Raw genomic sequence first — 20916 nt, 5'->3', positions numbered from 1 at the left:
GTATGTGAGTGTATGTAGTGTGTGTAGTGTGTGTATGTGAGTGTGTAGTGTGTGTATGTGAGTGTGTAGTGTGTGTAGTGTGTGTGTAGTGTGTGTATGTGAGTGTGTTGTGTGTGCATGTGAGTGTGTAGTATGTGTGTAGTGTGTATGTGAGTGTGTAGTGTGTGTGTGTAGTGTGTGTAGAGTGTGTATGTGAGTGTGTGTAGTGTGTGTATGTGAGTGTGTAGTGTGTGTATGTGAGTGTGTACAGTGTGTATGTGAGTGTGTAGTGTGTGTAGTGTGTGTGTGTAGTGTGTGTGTGTGTGTGTGTGTGTGTGCAGTGTGTGTAGTGTGTGTATGTGAGTGTGTAGTGTGTGTATGTGACTGTGTAGTGTGTGTATGTGAGTGTGTAGTGTGTGTAGTGTGTGTGTAGTGTGTGTATGTGAGTGTGTAGTGTGTAGTGTGTGTATGTGAGTGTGTAGTGTGTGTAGTGTGTGTGTGTAGTGTGTGTAGTGTGTGTATGTGAGTGTGTAGTGTGTAGTGTGTGTAGTGTGTGTGGTGTGTGTGGTGTGTGTGGTGTGTATGTGAGTGTGTAGTGTGTGTATGTGAGTGTGTAGTGTGTGTAGAGTGTGTATGTGAGTGTGTAGTGTGTGTATGTGAGTGTGTAGTGTGTGTGTGTGTGTGTGTAGTGTGTGTATGTGAGTGTGTACAGTGTGTATGTGAGTGTGTAGTGTGTGTGTGTAGTGTGTGTGTGTGTGTGTAGTGTGTAGTGTGTGTAGAGTGTGTATGTGAGTGTGTAGAGTGTGTATGTGAGTGTACAGTGTGTATGTGAGTGTGTAGTGTGTGTGTGTAGTGTGTGTGTAGTGTGTGTGTAGTGTGTGTAGTGTGTGTGTAGTGTGTAGTGTGTGTAGTGTGTGTAGTGAGTGTAGTGTGTGTAGTGTGTGTGTGTAGTGTGTGTAGTGTGTGTAGTGTGTGTATGTGAGTGTGTAGAGTGTGTATGTGAGTGTACAGTGTGTATGTGAGTGTGTAGTGTGTGTGTGTGTGTGTGTAGTGTGTGTAGTGTGTGTGTAGTGTGTGTGTGTGTAGTGTGTGTGTGTAGTGTGTACTCTGTGTGTAGAGTGTGTATGTGAGTGTGTAGAGTGTGTAGTGTGTGTAGTGTGTGTATGTGAGTGTATGTGAGTGTGTAGTGTGTGTAGTGTGTGTATGTGAGTGTGTAGTGTGTGTGTGTAGTGTGTGTATGTGAGTGTGTAGTGTGTGTGTGTAGAGTGTGTATGTGAGTGTACAGTGTGTATGTGAGTGTGTAGTGTGTGTGTGTGTAGTGTGTGTGTAGTGTGTGTGTGTGTGTAGTGTGTGTAGTGTGTGTGTGTAGTGTGTAGTGTGTGTAGTGTGTGTAGTGTGTGTAGTGTGTGTGTAGTGTGTGTAGTGTGTGTATGTGAGTGTGTAGAGTGTGTATGTGAGTGTACAGTGTGTATGTGAGTGTGTAGTGTGTGTAGTGTGTGTAGTGTGTGTGTAGTGTGTGTGTGTGTGTAGTGTGTGTGTGTAGTGTGTACTCTGTGTGTAGAGTGTGTATGTGAGTGTGTAGAGTGTGTAGTGTGTGTAGTGTGTGTATGTGAGTGTATGTGAGTGTGTAGTGTGTGTATGTGAGTGTGTAGTGTGTGTAGTGTGTGTATGTGAGTGTGTAGTGTGTGTGTGTAGTGTGTGTATGTGAGTGTGTAGTGTGTGTGTGTAGTGTGTGTATGTGAGTGTGTAGTGTGTGTGTGTAGTGTGTGTATGTGAGTGTGTAGTGTGTGTGTGTAGAGTGTGTATGTGAGTGTACAGTGTGTATGTGAGTGTGTAGTGTGTGTGTGTGAGTGTGTGTGTAGTGTGTGTATGTGAGTGTGTAGTGTGTGTGTGTAGTGTGTGTATGTGAGTGTGTAGTGTGTGTATGTGAGTGTGTAGTGTGTGTATGTGAGTGTGTAGTGTGTGTATGTGAGTGTGTAGAGTGTGTAGTGTGTGTAGTGTGTGTATGTGAGTGTGTAGTGTGTGTAGTGTGTGTATGTGAGTGTGTAGTGTGTGTATGTGAGTGTGTAGTGTGTGTATGTGAGTGTGTAGAGTGTGTAGTGTGTGTAGTGTGTGTATGTGAGTGTGTAGTGTGTGTAGTGTGTGTATGTGAGTGTGTAGTGTGTGTAGTGTGTGTATGTGAGTGTGTAGTGTGTGTATGTGAGTGTGTAGTGTGTGTAGAGTGTGTATGTGAGTGTGTAGTGTGTGTATGTGAGTGTGTAGAGTGTGTATGTGAGTGTGTAGTGTGTGTATGTGAGTGTGTAGTGTGTGTATGTGAGTGTGTAGTGTGTGTAGAGTGTGTATGTGAGTGTGTAGTGTGTGTATGTGAGTGTGTAGAGTGTGTATGTGAGTGTGTAGTGTGTGTATGTGAGTGTGTAGTGTGTGTATGTGAGTGTGTAGTGTGTGTATGTGAGTGTGTAGTGTGTGTGTGTAGTGTGTGTATGTGAGTGTGTAGTGTGTGTGTGTAGTGTGTGTATGTGAGTGTGTAGTGTGTGTAGAGTGTGTATGTGAGTGTGTAGTGTGTGTATGTGAGTGTGTAGTGTGTGTATGTGAGTGTGTAGTGTGTGTATGTGAGTGTGTAGTGTGTGTGTCTGTTATAGAGGCCCTCGTCGTCTTACAGGTGAAGAAATTGGCTTTAACACTAAATTGAGACTAGAAGGGTAGAGGATACAATAGGTACACATTCTAAAAGCTGATTTTTAACCATGCCATAATAGATTTCTATAAAAATCTAGTCATAATGTTTACAATTAGATTACATTATCATGTAACCAGGAAAGTTATTTCCATCCTGATTAAAGTTCATGTGTACCTGCACAACACGTCTTTCATTGCAAAGCTCATCGAACTCACCGGACAGCTACTGCTAAGACTATGGCTGGTAAACAATCATCCTCCCTTAAAGAGAAAATAAACATTTACACATTTTTAACATAATACATTGCTTGGAAACAAATGTATACATATGAAATAAACAAAACAAATAAAAAAACTCTCTTTAATAAACAAAAAGAGAACTTTTATTGCCACCTGGCTACATAGGTGAAGGAATAGTCTCTGTAGTTGGATGAAGTTTCGTAGTTCAATGCTGCGGCTGCAGCGGTGCTAGGCTCACACTTCTAACCAGTTGTCAACGAAGGTTGGAGTCTGGTGGTCTTGTGGGGGATTATATTTCCCATTTATTTATCTGAGGCCATTTTGTGAGCAGCAGTTCTCCTGGGCAGAGCAGAGGTTGGCTGGAGAAAAGTTAATCTTGTGGTAAATAAGTCATCTTTCATTTATAATCTCTAATATAGGTATAAAACTGTCCCATAAAGTATACATAAACTGAGGATGACCATATTTTTTGTGAATTGATCATTATTTTCAAAGATGCATTTAGATTTAATGTGAGGCCATGATTTAATGTGTGCACACATGCTTTCAGCCATAGAATCTTTGGAGACAGATACAGTGTGTTAGTTTTAAACAGAAGATAGACTGTAACTCGAAATTCATGTGTATCTGTATTTTATTTTTATTTTATTATATTTTATTTCGAAGATTACCTTTAAGCAGGTGGTTGAGGGCTAAAGAGGCCTGGTGTGTTTGGGGAGTCTCTAAGGGATCTGAGATGTGAGTTTTGAATTTTATTTCAGAAATTTGTAAACTAAGTTGGATGTAATGGCTGTGTATTTAATTTCTAATGTCAATTTCTATCTCTGTATTTTTGTGTTTTACAGTCGTTCACCCACTGCCGTATATTTTTGATGTAAACTTTTATTTTTATTTCTTTATATTTTACTCTGCTCAGCTCTAAAGAAAAGCTAGAAAGGACGAGTTACTCATTACAACCTGAAAGTAACTTGCAAATAAAAGAACCCCAACATTTTACATTGTGTCCTGGATGTTTGTACACCTACAAACTCCAGCAAGTATCAACACTCCGATTATCACATCCATGCAGACACGTGACACCTCAGTCCACAAAACATCTTTTCCACCAAATCTACAAATAAGAAGATTGAAGTATTCTACAGCATTCCTACAGCACTACATTGGGGTGTAGAACTGAACATCATTGACACCCTCACAAGAGTGACAGTAAAACCAACAGACTACGCCCACTGATATGTAGCTTACACAGTGTGACATCACCTGCTTCCTCAAATTCCATCAAAGTCATGAGGATCTCTACTATCCCTATTCCATCCATTCCGGCTTCCTGGACTATGTGATCTTAGAGGAGTAACTTGTATTTAAATTGTCATTCTGGTCAGTTCATTTTTGTTTCCTTTACAGCACCACAATGGACTCAGGATTCAACCAACACTAATACTAAACAGTTCTATAGCTTAACTTTTAAATGTTTTGTCACATCATATACATAAATGTATTATACACTTAGCTATGTTTAGTGACAAGGTATATGTAGATTCTGTCGAAGTCCCAGAGGGGGACTGCAAATTGCTGCAAGATTCGAATCGATTTACTTTTGGTGGTCAACACTTAATATAATTTGAATTTGGATTAACAGCTCAAAAATAGATCTCTTACCATAACTGCAATTAGTTTAAATGATCACCACTCTCTCTAGATCTATTGACTGAGGATGCAACAGATTGACTATCTGATAAAGTACTTAGGTTAGATCTATCATACGCACTTGAATATGGAGACTACCCAGTGGCTCTTTTCCTTTCTGAGCAATTCACGAGTCCTTGACATTATTACCTATATAGTTTAGTTTATAATATAGTTTACCTATATTATTACCTATAGTTTATATATATATATATATATATATATATATATATATATATATATATATATATATATATATATATATATATATATATATATGTCTGCTTGCAATGTACCCGCCATACCCGCTAAAAAATGGCAAGTCCAGATGGGTGGCATAAAGAGGGCCATCACTAGCTTCTTTCATATAAAGGGACTAGGAGGTGGTTCTGTACTGTCAATTGAACAGGACTAGAAGTGTATGGGGTGTGATATATGTCGGATCTACCCATGGGAATCAGTTCCCCAGACTGAGTAAAGTTAACCGAATGTTGAAAGTTGACAACATGACTTATCTTGAAAGGTAAGAATTAATGGGTAAATTCTCTCTTAAATACTTAGGAGCTATTATGTTTTCAGATGGCGTCCTTTATCAAATAGTCACTGGTTCATCCTTGTAAGAAACCTATGACAGATTGTAAGGACTCAGCCACTAGTTACTAAGAAGGTAGATGCTTGTAGGGACGTATTATCTCATTTCAATCATCTAGTACTCTGATCATGATTGTAGCAAAACTGTGTATGTTAATTAATCTCTATAATGTTAGGTAATCTGGAGTGGTATAACTAGAAAGTTACTACAGGGGGAATGTTGGAATTTAAACATGTACAAAAATACACTAGTGTATGAAGATCTGCCAGAGACAAAGAATTCTTGGTGTACAGACACAGCTGTCACAAAGCAGCAGAGACGGCCGAGTGAGTAAACAAAGCTGACCTATGACCTAGGTGATCTAACTATGCAGAAACAACATGGTCAGTCCTTATAAGGAAAAAACCAAAAGGGTCTGTCCTAACGTAGAAGTAGAGTCAAAAGGTAAAGATAGATTTGTGCATTCAAATCACCAGGTATGTACGTACTATGCTGTACAAGATTGTAGAAATGTTCCTGTTTCAGTTCGTAACCGACGGTCAGGGGTTACGTGCTCACTGCAATAAAGCCTGCATCTCTTTGTTCCTGAAGTCTGCTTACTTTTTGTTTGGTAAAGACTAGTTTTTGATAAAGAAGGAAAACAAAAAAACAACAGTTTTCATGACCGTCTTTAAAATATCAGTGCAGACATGAACAATAAAACAAAAAATGTTAAAACTGATTATAGTAGGCCTATATCTTACTTAAAATGTATTTAAATAAAAAAAACATTTCTTTCAGCAATGCTGACAATTTTCTATAATAAAATGTGTGTTAAATCCTGAGAGCTCTATTGTGTACAACTGAGTTAACTCTGAGCTGATTCCAACACCAGGAGAACTGATCAGTTTACAGTATAATAATCAATATTAGAAGCAACCAGCTAATAATTTATTTATGATATCTCTCAGTCTCAGTGCTATAGGCAGCGGCGGGCGCGCGGGGTCTCGCTGTGTTTTGGAGAAGTTAAATCCGGACAGTCTGTATCACAGTTTAAAGGAACAGAGAGATTTCTGCGCTTTAGCGCTGCAGGGTAACCATGCTGTTCCCGGAGGTAAACACCGGGGCGTGTTTAGTTAGCTAACGCTAGCTAGCTCCGTGCTGCTTCTCCTGTGTAACGTTACAAATATCCCATTCCTGCAGTTGGGGTCCTCGCGTCTCTGCCTTTCTTTAGTCTGAATGAAGCCGGACAGCATTAAATCAGCATGTTTCTCTCACTGAGTGAATTACAGTTACAGTGCAGCAGCTGAAGCTCCGCTCAGATTTGCTGTTTTCAAATTCCGTGACTTTTCCAGGTTTCGTGACCGTATGAACCCTGCGGTTACCTCGTGTTTACACCCCCTCCCCCTCCCCCTCCACCTCCCCTCACCATCAATCCCCCCACCTTTTTCAGCAGCAGCCAGAGGCGGCGCTGTTCACTCAGAACGCTGTGTATCTACTTTTTGTGTCAAGAATCAAAACACTGCAACATGAGTTTTTATTGCCTTACGTGACATCACAGATCCCGCCATGTGACTATTGCACATGCGCACATCGCTATGTTGATGCTTAAACGATATATCGTGCAGCCCTAGTGTGTACTGTGTGTATGTGAGTGTGTAGTGTGTGTACTGTGTGTATGTGAGTGTGTAGTGTGTAGTGTGTGTATGTGAGTGTGTACTGTGTGTATGTGAGTGTGTGTATGTGAGTGTGTAGTGTGTGTACTGTGTGTATGTGAGTGTGTGTATGTGAGTGTGTACTGTGTGTACTGTGTGTATGTGAGTGTGTACTGTGTGTACTGTGTGTATGTGAGTGTGTACTGTGTGTATGTGAGTGTGTAGTGTGTGTACTGTGTGTATGTGAGTGTGTACTGTGTAGTGTGTGTACTGTGTGTATGTGAGTATATACTGTATGTAGTGTGTGTACTGTGTGTATGTGAGTGTGTAGTGTGTGTAGTGTGTGTATGTGAGTGTGTAGTGTGTGTATGTGAGTGTGTAGTGTGTGTAGTGTGTGTATGTGAGTGTGTGTATGTGAGTGTGTAGTGTGTGTATGTGAGTGTGTAGTGTGTGTAGTGTGTGTATGTGAGTGTGTAGTGTGTGTAGTGTGTGTATGTGAGTGTGTACTGTGTGTAGTGTGTGTAGTGTGTGTATGTGAGTGTGTAGTGTGTGTATGTGAGTGTGTGTATGTGAGTGTGTAGTGTGTGTAGTGTGTGTATGTGAGTGTGTACTGTGTGTACTGTGTGTATGTGAGTGTGTAGTGTGTGTACTGTGTGTATGTGAGTGTGTACTGTGTAGTGTGTGTACTGTGTGTATGTGAGTATATACTGTATGTAGTGTGTGTACTGTGTGTATGTGAGTGTGTGTATGTGAGTGTGTAGTGTGTGTAGTGTGTGTATGTGAGTGTGTAGTGTGTGTATGTGAGTGTGTACTGTGTGTACTGTGTGTAGTGTGTGTAGTGTGTGTATGTGAGTGTGTACTGTGTGTAGTGTGTGTATGTGAGTGTGTAGTGTGTGTATGTGAGTGTGTAGTGTGTGTAGTGTGTGTAGTGTGTGTATGTGAGTGTGTAGTGTGTGTATGTGAGTGTGTAGTGTGTGTAGTGTGTGTATGTGAGTGTGTAGTGTGTGTAGTGTGTGTATGTGAGTGTGTAGTGTGTGTAGTGTGTGTATGTGAGTGTGTAGTGTGTGTAGTGTGTGTATGTGAGTGTGTAGTGTGTGTATGTGAGTGTGTAGTGTGTGTATGTGAGTGTGTAGTGTGTGTATGTGAGTGTGTAGTGTGTGTAGTGTGTGTATGTGAGTGTGTAGTGTGTGTATGTGAGTGTGTAGTGTGTGTGTATGTGAGTATATACTGTGTATAGTGTGTGTACTGTGTGTATGTGAGTGTGTAGTGTGTGTATGTGAGTGTGTAGTGTGTGTATGTGAGTGTGTAGTGTGTGTAGTGTGTGTATGTGAGTGTGTAGTGTGTGTATGTGAGTGTGTAGTGTGTGTATGTGAGTGTGTAGTGTGTGTATGTGAGTGTGTAGTGTGTGTATGTGAGTGTGTAGTGTGTGTAGTGTGTGTATGTGAGTGTGTAGTGTGTGTATGTGAGTGTGTAGTGTGTGTGTATGTGAGTATATACTGTGTATAGTGTGTGTACTGTGTGTATGTGAGTGTGTAGTGTGTGTATGTGAGTGTGTAGTGTGTGTATGTGAGTGTGTAGTGTGTGTAGTGTGTGTAGTGTGTAGTGTGTGTAGTGTGTAGTGTGTGTGTAGTGTGTGTATGTGAGTGTGTAGTGTGTGTATGTGAGTGTGTAGTGTGTGTGAGTGTAGTGTGTGTGTGTGTGTGTGTGAGAGAAAACTTACATTTCTTTAATCCAGGTTTGATTCTTATTTTGCCTCCATGTTCCATTCTAAACACAAACACACACACACACACACACACACACAAACACACAGATCAGCAGGGTGTGAGAGTGAAATGCAGAGTTTCTCTCTCTGGGTTTATATTAGTGAACATGGTGAAGGAATATGAAGTTCTGGATTTTCCTGATACACAATAATTAACGTTAATCCTTAAGAAGAAACACCCACTCCTTTATAACACCATTAACACAATTAGAGGAAACCAGAGCCTCAGATTTAAATTTTAATATCTAATAACAGATTCAATATGCTGTCACACTTTAGCTTCTTCTTTTATTCCCAGCCTCTAGGGGGCGTGAGGGAGAATTATAGGGTCTCTGTTTAGAACAGGTGAAGAAGTAAAGGCTGAACCATAAAGATCCAGCTACAAAGGAAACATGGAGTCTTCAACATTTAACCAACAAACATGTGGACTTTACTTTACTCTAAACTCTGATGAGCTCAATCCATTTTATTAACACCTGAAACGCGAACTCTAATCTTTACGTTCTGTCTATGGGCAAACTCTGATCCTGAACTTGGATTATTATTATTCCTGTGTTGATCTGAAGCTGGATAATATGAGTTGCTTTCATCTTATAATATAATTTTAGTTTATAATAGAAAATTCACAACAAAAGTCTGAATACACCACATCTGTATATGCACTGTGCACTTTATTATTAAAATATATTAATTTAACTGAGAAAATGTAGCTCATTCTAACACAGGGTAACTTTGGACTCTTTAAACAGTTGATCACTCTTCTTTTATCTTTAACTGACCCTCATCACTCTATCTAACATCTGCAGCACACCTGAATCTTCCCCCTGAGTATTTCTTCATACCTGAGCGTCTCCAGTGAGCAGTGTGGATCCTCCAGTCTGGCAGAAAGCAGCTTCTCTCCTGACTCTCCTGGGTGGTTGTAGGTCAGATCCAGCTCTTTCAGGTGGGAGGGGTTTGAATTAAGAGCTGAAGCCAGAGAAGAACAGCCTTTTTCTGTGATCATACACCCAGATAATCTAAAGAGAGAGAAAATTAAGTAAGTTATTAACAGAGAGAAAAAGAGTGACAGAGGCAGACTGAGAGAGAGATTATACACTTCTGTATTAAACAGAACACACAACAAACTACTCTAGTCTCTAGGAACACTGGAAAATGAGTCATGAATCCTCTTAAACTTTGTAAATATTGTAATTAGTAATATAATACAGGAAATTGTCAAATCCTGCACCTAACAGCTGGAGTTATGCATAGGGCTCAGCCAGGATCTACTACTCACTCAACTAACAACAATAGCCAAAACCACCACAATCTGATACTGGCTCGACAAGGATCCAGAAGCACAGCCTAACACTATGTTCATGGTCCATCGCCTCAACTGCCAAGTAACAGACCTACCGAAAAATAACCAATGAACAAACAGAATCCCTCCTTAATCTAAGCTCACTTCCTTAATCTATGGCAACAACACACTAACCACAGCACCCTACCTAAGCACAATCACACACAATAAATGACATAAGTTGCGTGAGCAGAACACAGCAACCACTACCATCTGATACTGGCTCGACAAGAATCCAGAAGCATAGCGAACTATGTTCATGGTCCGTGCCTCAACTGCCAAGTACTCAGACGTCTGCAAAAACCCATGAGACAACTTACTACAAGAACTGCAAGACCACACCAATCCCCTTCATCCAAACTCTAACACAAACTTCAGTGCAAGCTCTTCTCAGGGGTCTTCAGGTAGGCACCTTCCTTCGTCAGTGTTTCGCTTAATTAGGCCCACGACACCTTCAGAAGGCTCAACAGTGAAGTCTGGCGTCCCAGACCCACCCCCCTCCAAGCCTGCTGTAGAAGCACAAACTCATTCCCTTCCCCACGTAGCCTCAGCCCTTCTGAACCACAACCACTGACTAGATCTTCAGCTACATCTGACAACTCCTTCACTACTGTCCTCAGCACACGACCTCTAATTCCGAATTCAGACAGCAGTCTTGTGGCAGACTTCGCAACAAAGCCTCTAGTACCTACCTCCACCGGTCTAATATACGCTTGCTAGGGTTGTCACGATACCAAAATTTTGACTTCGATACCGATACCAACTGTAGTATCACGATTCTCGATACCAAAACGATACTTGGAAGAAAAAAAAACAATAAAAATATCTGAACATAAAATGTTTATTTTTGACTGAACTGGATTGAACACTGAACAATCGGTGCAAACGTTTTTATTCTAAAATGAAACATTTGAACAAAAAACAAGTTTCGTTATTATAACCTTAACTAAGATAAGAGATAAGATAATCCTTTATTAATCCCACAATGAGGAAATTTACCATGTTACAGCAGTGCAGAGTAAAGGACAGAGAAACAGGTCAGGAAAAGGTAAATACAAATAATGATAAATCTATACATACAGAAAACCTATTGTAGGAAAATATATAAAGAGTTTAAAAAATTATATATAGTAAAAGAAAAAAATATATATACATCTAGTGCATAGAGATATGATTATGGTAGGGTGGACCAGTATTATTGCACAAGAGTAACAGTGAATAAATATCAAATAAATAATAGATAAAAACAAAAGTGAGAAAAAAAATATTGCACATTAAATAAATTGCACAAATGATGATCACAGTACTCGTAGTGAGATGGATATTGCACATGGTAAGCATTACAGCTACACTGAGTAGTATGTAGGTTTGTATGAAGTCCTGAGATAGTAAACTAGTGTTTACTGGGAGCACGGTGTGTTGTAAAGTCTGATGGCGTGTGGAACGAAGGACCTGCGGAATCTCTCCTTCACACAGCGTGGGTGCAGCAGCCGGGTACTGAAGGAGCTGCTCAGTGCTGTCAGAGAGTGATGCATGGGATGGGACAGGTTCTTCAGCATGTTGTTAAGCTTAGTCCTCATCCTCCTGTTTCCCACCACCTCCACTGGGTCCAGAGGACACCCCAGGACAGAGCTGGACTTCCTGATGATTCTGTCCAGTCTCTTCCTGTCAGCGGTGGAGATGCTGCTGCCCCAGCAGACCACTCCATAAAAGATGGCTGATGCCACCACGGCATCAAAGAAGGTCCTCAGTAGTGTCCCTCGCACGCCAAAGGACCGAAGTCTCCTCAGGAGATGCAGTCTGCTCTGACCTTTCCTGTAGAGAGCAGCCGTGTTGTCAGTCCAGTCCAGCTTGTTGTTAAGGTGGACACCTAGGTACTTGTAGGACCTCACTATCTCAATATCCGAGCCCTGGATGTTCAGAGGCACCGGAGGAGAGTGTTTGGTCCTGCGGAAGTCCACCACCAGCTCTTTGGTTTTTCCTGCGTTGATCTGCAGGCAGTTCCTCTGGCACCATTTCACAAAGTCCTGTGTCAGTTCTCTGTACTCCTTGTCATCTCCATCACTGATGAGTCCGACGATAGCAGAGTCGTCTGAGAACTTTTGCAGGTGGCAGCTGGCAGAGCTGTACTTGAAGTCTGCAGTGTAGAGGGTGAACAAGAAAGGAGCAAGAACTGTTCCCTGTGGAGCCCCCGTGCTGCAGATGACCATGTCAGACTGACAGCCCTGCGTTCTCACATACTGCGGTCTGTTAGTAAGATAGTCCAGAATCCAGGTGGTGAGGTGATGGTCCAATCCTGTGACCTCCAGCTTGTCCTTCAGGAGCATGGGTTGGATGGTATTGAAAACACTGGAGAAATCAAAGAACATGATTCTCACAGTACTCCCAGCATTCTCCAGGTGGGACAGAGATCTGTGTAGCAGGTGGATGATGGCATCTTCCACTCCAATGCCAGGTTGATAGGCAAACTGAAGTGGCTCCATTGATGAATTCACCAGGGGGCGAAGGTGGATGAGGAGCAGTCTCTCCAGGGTCTTCATCAGGTGAGATGTAAGTGCCACTGGCCTGTAGCTGTTGAGGTCTTTTGGATGCGGGGTCTTTGGAATTGGTACCACACAGGATGTTTTCCACAGCTGTGGAACCCTCCCTAGCCTCAAACTCAGGTTAAAAATGTACTGGGTCACAGTGCACAACTCGTTGGCACAGGTCTTCAGAACTCTTGAGCTGATGCCATCTGGACCCGCAGCCTTTCTGACCTTGATCTTCTTGAGTGCACATCTCACCTGGGATGTTGTGAGTGTGAGGCTGGATTGTGGGGGCTGAGTGCTGGAGCTTGTGTCAGCAGAGGATCCGTCTGGTGGTGACTTTGGGTTGAGAGAGGGAGGGGTGGGTGTAGGGCAGCATGCTGGTAGTGCCAGATGGGGAGATTTCTGCAGTGATGTTTGTGCAGTGGGGGGAGTAGGTGCGTGATCAAACCTGTTGAAAAACAGATTGAGTTCGTTTACCCATTTTTGATCCCCCACTGCCTGAGAGTCAGGTTTCCTGTGGCCTGAAATAGTTTTGAGGCTATTCCAGACTCTGCTGACATTATTGTGCTGCAGTTGGTCCTCCATCTTCCTCCTGTAACTGGCTTTACCATCCCGGATCTTTCGTCTTAACTCCCTCTGTGCAGATTTCATTCTGTCCTTGTCACCTGATTTAAATGCCCTCTTTTTCTCCTTCAGGAGAGCTTTAATATCAGGCTTGATCCATGGTTTGTTGTTGGAGAAACACCGCACAGTTTTGGTGGGTACAGTGTTCTCCACACAAAAGTTGACATAGTCCGTTATGCAGTGTGTAAGGCCCTTAATATCGTCCCCGTGAGGATCACACAGTTCCTCCCAGAGTGTCGTGCTGAAACAGTCCTTCAGAGCCTCTTCAGTCTCTGCAGTCCATTTCTTCACAGTGCGGGTGACAGCTGGTTCTCTGTGTACGAGAGGTTTGTACACAGGCAGGAGATGAACCAGGTTGTGGTCTGATCTTCCTAGAGGGGGGGAGGGGTGATGAGTCATATGCCCCCTCTGTATTGGCATAGAACAGGTCCAGTGTTTTATTGTCTCTGGTGTGGCAGGTAACGTACTGGGTGAAGGTAGACAGGGTTGAGGATGGAGTGCAGTGGTTAAAGTCTCCTGAGATCACAAGGAGGGCCTGTGGGTGTTGGGTCTGAATCCTGCTCACAGCTGAGTGCAGGACGTCACAGGCAGTATCAGCGTTAGCAGGCGGCGGCACGTAAGCAGTTATCGCGATAGCGTGCGTGAATTCCCGTGGGAGATAGTACGGTCTCATGCTAACGGCTAACAGTTCAATGTCCTTGTAGCAGATTTGCTCTTTAATAGTGATGTGCCCAGGATTACACCATCTATCATTCACAAACACTGCCAGTCCTCCTCCTTTCCTCTTACCGCTCTCCTCTGTCCTGTCCGCCCATATGAGGTGAAATCCATCCAGAGAGACGAGCGTGTCCGGAGCTAGCGCTGTTAGCCACGTCTCTGTAAACAGCATAACGCTACACTCACGGAATTCCCTCTGGTGTCGGGTCAGCGCCGCCAACTCATCCATCTTATTGGGGAGAGATCTCACATTCCCCATGATGACAGAAGGAAGAATGGGTTTGTAGCGTCTCCTTCTCGCGCGCCGCTGAGCACCCGCACGACACCCCCGCTGCCTCCTCTTTAGCTCACGGGGGATCTCGGGCTGCTCCCCTGGAGGTAGCCTTGTTATGCTAAAGGCTAACAGCTGATCCCGGCTATAAACAAAGAGACCGTCTGCTGGATCCGCGGTCGCGTGTGTAATGTGCCAGAAAAACAAAACAAAGAAAAGCACAAGCTTGACCAGTTTAGTGTCCATGGTGTGCGGACAGTTTAAAAAGTACTTAAACTTAGAATTCTATAAAAAAAAGAGAGAAAAAACAAGAGAAAAAGCTCACGAAGAGCAGGAGCTGCTGTAACTGGCTGCCACTCGAGCGGCGCCGGAAGATTAAACACATTATCAAACAATATTAAACAGATATAAACATTTACCGTGTGCGCCTTTAGACCTTGTGTTAGCTATGGTTGTTGTTCTCCCTCTGCTACTAAGATAGTCGTCTCTCTCTGCCGCCAAAGTTAGTTATGACCCACAATTCTACAGTTATCCGCGTCACGTCACGTGACTCATTATGCTCCACAGTAAAGCAGCACTGGACCAAATACTCTTTTTTAAACAAATATTATTTTAGAGACGTATATTTATAAAGACATTTCACCCTCATTTTTAGACCTGTTCATATTGTTTTTTAGCCCTATTTAACAACCATGTGAAATAAAAACAACAATTAATTTATAATAATAAATAAACATAAATATTCTAATTAACATGTCATTCTGACAGTTACAGTAACATTTGCCACAAGTCTTTTTTTACCCTGTTACTAACCCTAGTCTAAAATTTGTTTAGCATATCTTTCCACCACTCCACCTAAAATTCCAATTTAATTGCTCTAGACTGGTAGTTTCAAAGCATGCTGTCATTCTATAGAAGCTAATGTTTTATTTTAGATCAAATTTATATCTCCTTCAGAAATAATCTTATTCAAGATGTTTATCATTTTACTAAATTTTAAACACTGACGTTTAGCAAACAAGTGAACATTTTACACAACTTTTCATTCCATCTTAAATATGGCAGCTTGACCAGCAGAATCAAAGGGTTTAATTTTATATGCAATCATATAATTCAATTCTCAGATATGGAATTCCATAAGACTGACCTGAGAATCTGTAGTTTACAGTGTGAACTCTTCAGTCCAGCAGAGAGCAGCTCCACTCCTGAATCCTGCAGGTCATTGTTACTGAGGTCAAGCTCTATCAGTGCTGAATCCGAGATGAGTACTGATGCCAGTGTTTCACAGGCGTTTGTACTGAGACTGCAGTGATCCAACCTTCACATTTAATATTATAATTAGCTTTCAGAAACTCTAAAATGAAGTAATTGCTAAACCTATAGGGTAAAGGGCATTTACCTGTACCTAACACAATCAATTTTTATTAGTTTAAAGAATATCAATATAATTACAGGCTCAGTGTATGTATAAGGAACAAAAGGCAGCTTAAACATGTTATATAGCCTCTAGTATAGCATTAATATTTAGTAAGACCTGTTAACAATATCACATTTCTATTACACTTTGTATATCAACCTTTTTGCAGTTTAGTGATTTAAGATTGTTTTGTTTAGTTATTTCTGGAATCTTTTAAATGTATAATTATAATTATCAGATATATCATTATTATTATTATTATTATTATTATTATTATTATAGAATAGTTATTTACTACTATATAAAAAGTATCCCTAAGGAAAATAGTACTTACAGAGCTCGCCGTGTGTTTTTCACCACAGGCAGTAATCTCCTCAGTCCTTCTTCTGATGCTCTGTATTTTTTCAGTTCAAACTTCTCCTGAGTTTCCTCTGACATCATCAGCACAAATACCAGAGCTGACCACTGTGTGGATGAGAGTTCCTGTGTTGAGAGTGTTCCTGAGTTCAGGAACTTCTGGATTTCTCCTGTGAGTGAGGTGTCTTTCATTTCACTTAGACAGTGGAAGAGATTGATGGTCTTTTCAGAAGATTTCTTCTTTTTGAGTTTTCTCTTAATGTAGCCTATAGTCCCCTTCAGATCCTCTTTGTTTATCTCTATTTCTGGCTGTAGACTCTTGAGGAGCCTCTGATTGGACTCCAGAGTGAGGCCAAAGAGGAAGCGGAGGTAAAGATCCAGGTGTCCATTTTTACTCTTCATGGCTTTCTCCACAGCTGTCTTCAGAAGATTATCCAGTGTGTGTTTGTACCTCCATATTATTTTCTCCCACCAGGTCTGGAAGAGTGGATTACTTTCATCACTGGATGTGATGAAAACAAACACAGCAGCGAGGAACTCCTGGAAACTCAAATGTACAAAGCTGTAGAACTTCTCATCCTTTTTAAAGATCTGGGTACAGACTCCAGAGTGCACTACGGCTTCTTCTACCTCAATATCACACTCTTTCAGATCTTCCTCATAGAATATGAGCTGTTCTTTTTGTAGCTGAAGAAAGGCTAATTTTGCCAGTTTCAGTACACTCTCTGCTTCTATTTTTTCTCTCTTAGACGATGGAACTGCACCATCCACGTTCTGTTCTGGGTTGTATTTCTCACTCTTCTGTCTTGTGTGAAAGATCAGGAAACGAATGTACATTTCTGTAAGAGTTGTGGGAGCATTTTCCATCTCTTTGTCTTTCTTAATCATTTCCTGAAGAACAGAGACTGAGATCCGGCAGAAGACTGGAATGTGACACAAGATATGAAGACTTCTTGCGGCTTTGATATGTGAAATGATTCTGCTGGCTTCATCCTGGTTTTGGATTCTCTTTCTGAAGTACTCCTCCTTCTGTGAGTCATTGAATCCACGGATTTCTGTAATGATCAGGAAGTATTTTCGTGGGATCTGATTGGCTGCTGCAGGTCGAGAAGTTATCCAAATAACAGCAGTGGGAAGCAGCTCTCCTTTAATGATGCCTGTTAGCAGTTTATTCAGAGAGATATTCGCTTGTGCATTTAATACTTTCTCTTGATTGAAGTTTAGAGGAATCTTGCTTTCATCCAGTCCATCTAGAATCAAAGCTACAGTGTACTTACCGTTTAAAATCTCCATTACATCTTCTATGTAGAGTTCAGGGTGAAAATAGTGTAAAAGATCTGAAACCGTGAGGGAATTCTCTTTAATCAAATTCAGCTCCCGAAAGGGAAGAAACAGAATGAAATCTAAATCCTGGTTGTGCCTTTCCTCAGCCCAGTCCAGAATAAACTTGTGTACAGAGGCTGTTTTACCTACGCCAGCAATTCCCAGTGTAAGAACTTTTGTACCAGACTTATTTTCTCCAGACTGCACTTTAAAAATTTCAGTGAAGTTGACTGATGTTTCTCCTGGTTTGGGATAAAATCCTTCCATCTGTCTCACTTCATGCTGAGCGTTTACTCCTCCTGTGCAGCCTTTAACCACATAGAGTTCAGTAAAAATGTCTTTCAGAGGAGCATAATCCCCTTCCTGTGACGTCCCTTCATACAGGTTTGCAAATTTCTTCTTAAACTCCTCTTTTAGTTTTAATTGGATTTTATCTGATGCAAGGAAAAAAAATTAAATATAGTGACTCATTGTCATTAATCAAAATATTTCACTTTCTGTGTAACATCATTGCATTACATTTTATAATGTAAATACATATTTAGTAGCTTTTAATATTATTAAAGACAAGATAAGACTAAGGTTCACTACAATAGAATATAAAATATAAAATCATAGCACAAATGTGGCTAATTTTCTGCATATAACAGTATAACACACAAACTGCATTACACGCCAAATGCAAAGAAAAAGTGCATACCACTACAGAGTTACAGTATATTAGAAAGGCCATGGTGTTTATTGCTAATGTTTCATGGTCATTGGTAATGTTCATGTATTAACACAGAATAACAGCGATTATTTAATGAGTTTACCTGCAGTCAATGTAGTAGAAGAGGCTGCTGAACTCTCACTCCTTACCTGTCCTCTACCTGCTCCACCTGAGAGAGAGCACAGCAGTACAGAATAAGAAACAACATCAGATAATTCAATCACAAAAACACTGAACTGAGCACTAGTCTTTATTATTACTCAACTAAATACAAAAAACTAAATAAAACAGTCTAAATACACAGGTTCTGTTCTGTAAAATGTTAATTTTATTTTTTGTCAATGTACATTATTCTTTAATAATTTATATATAATTGTATCCCTAGTTGAAAGGCCAATTACCCCATCCACTCATTGGGACTCTCCCTATCACTAGGAGGGTAAAGGCCAGAGCACGCCTCCTCCAATACATGTGATAATGCAGCATCACAGTCAGCTAACAGAAGCCACAATGAGAGTGATGAGAGCTGCTGATGGAGAAGCAGCATAACCTACTGTACTCTCTCTCTCTCAGACTCCGGCTGCTGAAGGAAAAGCAGCATGATCTACTGTACTCTCTCTCTCTCTCTCTCTCTCTCAGACTCCGGCTGCTGATGAAGAAACAGCAGCATAATCTACTGTACTCTCAGACTCCGGCTGCTGATGGAGAAGCAGCATAACCTACTGTACTCTCTCTCTCTCTCTCTCTCTCTCTCTCTCTCTCTCAGACTCCGGCTGCTGATGGAGAAGCAGCATAACCTACTGTACTCTCTCTCTCTCAGACTCCGGCTGCTGAAGGAAAAGCAGCATGATCTACTGTACTCTCTCTCTCTCTCTCTCTCTCAGACTCCGGCTGCTGAAGGAAAAGCAGCATGACCTACTGTACTCTGTCTCTCTCTCTCCCAGACATCGGCTGCTGATGAAGAAACAGCATAATCTACTGTACTCTCTCTCTCTCTCTCTCTCTCTCTCTCTCTCTCAGACTCCGGCTGCTGATGAAGAAACAGCATGATCTACTGTACTCTCTCTCTCTCTCTCTCTCTCTCTCAGACTCCGGCTGCTGATGAAGAAACAGCATAATCTACTGTACTCTCTCTCTCTCTCTCTCTCAGACTCCGGCTGCTGATGAAGAAACAGCATAATCTACTCTACTCTCTCTCTCTCTCTCTCTCTCTCTCTCTCAGACTCCGGCTGCTGAAGGAAAAGCACCATGATCTACTGTACTCTCTCTCTCTCTCAGACTCCAGCTGCTGATGAAGAAACAGCATAATCTACTGTACTCTCTCTCTCTCTCTCTCTCTCTCAGACTCCGGCTGCTGATGAAGAAACAGCATAATCTACTGTACTCTCAGACTCCGGCTCTCTCTCTCTGCAGTAGTGCCTGTGTTTAAGGGTTCATATGCTTGCATCTTTATAATAATCAAATAAATATAATCTAACAAATATATTCATTATTTATTCTGTTTTTATTTGTATCAGAACAATCTTAATAAAACTGACCACAGTGTAGTAAAATTATACAGAAACAAAAAAAAATCTATTTGTGTACTTTTTACAATCACTGTCTGAAAAAGGCAGTAAACAAGTTTTTTCCTCTTATTCCTCTTTTACTTCACCTTTTATAGTTTTCAGATGTTTCAGATATTTTTACCTTCATGCTGAGATTCAGCTCCAGTGTGAATATGAACTGGTCCATTAAACACATTTCCATGTAGAACAGGTGCAATGACATTCCCTCCAGTCTGAGCTGTGGTGTTCTGGACCAGTTCACTGGGAGCTGTGGGGTTCTGGGTTGTGGTGTTCTGGACCAGTTCACTGGGAGCTGTGGGGTTCTGGGTTGTGGTGTTCTGGATCAGTTCACTGGGAGCTGTGGGGTTCTGAGCTGTGGTGTTCTGGACCAGTTCACTGGGAGCTGTGGGGTTCTGGGTTGTGGTGGTCTGGACCAGTTCACTGGGAGCTGTGGGGTTCTGGGTTGTGGTGTTCTGGACCAGTTCACTGGGAGCTGTGGGGTTCTGGGTTGTGGTGTTCTGGACCAGTTCACTGGGAGCTGTGGGGTTCTGGGTTGTGGTGTTCTGGACCAGTTCACTGGGAGCTGTGGGGTTCTGGGTTGTGGTGGTCTGGACAGGACTGGTTTGATCTGTGTTCAGATGAGAGCAAAAGTCTGAGTTTCAAGTGTATCAAAATTCTCACAGTCAAAACTCAGAATCAACCAAAGGTGGAGTAGTAGCCAAAGGCAGAACTTTTGTAAAAGTAATTTGTACAAAAATTATTTTGTTAAATAACTGAATAATTGTCAGTCCTGACTTTGTCAGTCTGCCTATTCAGGACAATTGTCCCCCCCAAAGACTACATTTCCCAGCAATCTCAGCCTATGGACTACAATGATTCGGCAGAACACGTGACTCTGCAGCGTTCAGCCTTTCTCACATTCTGATTACACATTTCCCACACCTGTTTGCACCTGTATAAATAGCCCTCTGTTCCCTTTGTTCCTCGCCGAGTATTAACTAGTTTTCTAGCTCTGTTATGATGCGTTTTCCTGACTTTCTTGAATTCTTGTTATCGACCCTTTTCTGCTCTTAGTTTTCTCTCTTGCCTAGCCCTCTGGTTTTGTTGTGGATTTTTTGTTACTGACCTTGTTTCCTCCTCTGACTACTATCTTGTCCTTCCCTGTTTAACCTGCATGTTTTACCGTGTACTGACTACGTTCTAGTATGATGCTTTGGATCTGTGTTTATAATAAACCTGTGTTTTCTAATCAGCATTGTCTCTCGTGGTTCCTGGCCCTGCTGACAACAATAAGCTGTAATTAGTCTAACATAGTTAATTCAATAATGTTATACTGTTAATCTGCAGCTTTATTACTATAAATACTGCTGTCGTTCCGAAATTACAGATGAACAGAATTTTTTGTATCAAATTTCTTGCAGTGTTCAGTGAACCAGGGGGTGGGGCTGTAAACCCATGACTGTTTAAAACCCTGTGACCTTTAGCACTGTGTGTTGTTGACCTCTCCAG

At 41.5% G+C, this 20916-nt stretch overlaps 1 protein-coding gene across 1 annotated transcript in view; it reads right to left on the bottom strand.

The window, feature by feature from the left end:
- The window catches only part of LOC111190621 (NACHT, LRR and PYD domains-containing protein 12-like), a 407924-nt gene that overhangs the window by 34967 nt on the left and 352041 nt on the right, over positions 1 to 20916 (bottom strand). The gene's annotated exons all lie outside the window — the stretch shown is intronic.

Source organism: Astyanax mexicanus, chromosome 1 (genome assembly GCF_023375975.1).
Source record: "Astyanax mexicanus isolate ESR-SI-001 chromosome 1, AstMex3_surface, whole genome shotgun sequence".
NCBI lineage: Eukaryota > Metazoa > Chordata > Actinopteri > Characiformes > Acestrorhamphidae > Astyanax > Astyanax mexicanus.
This window is presented reverse-complemented; position numbering and strand designations above follow the sequence as displayed.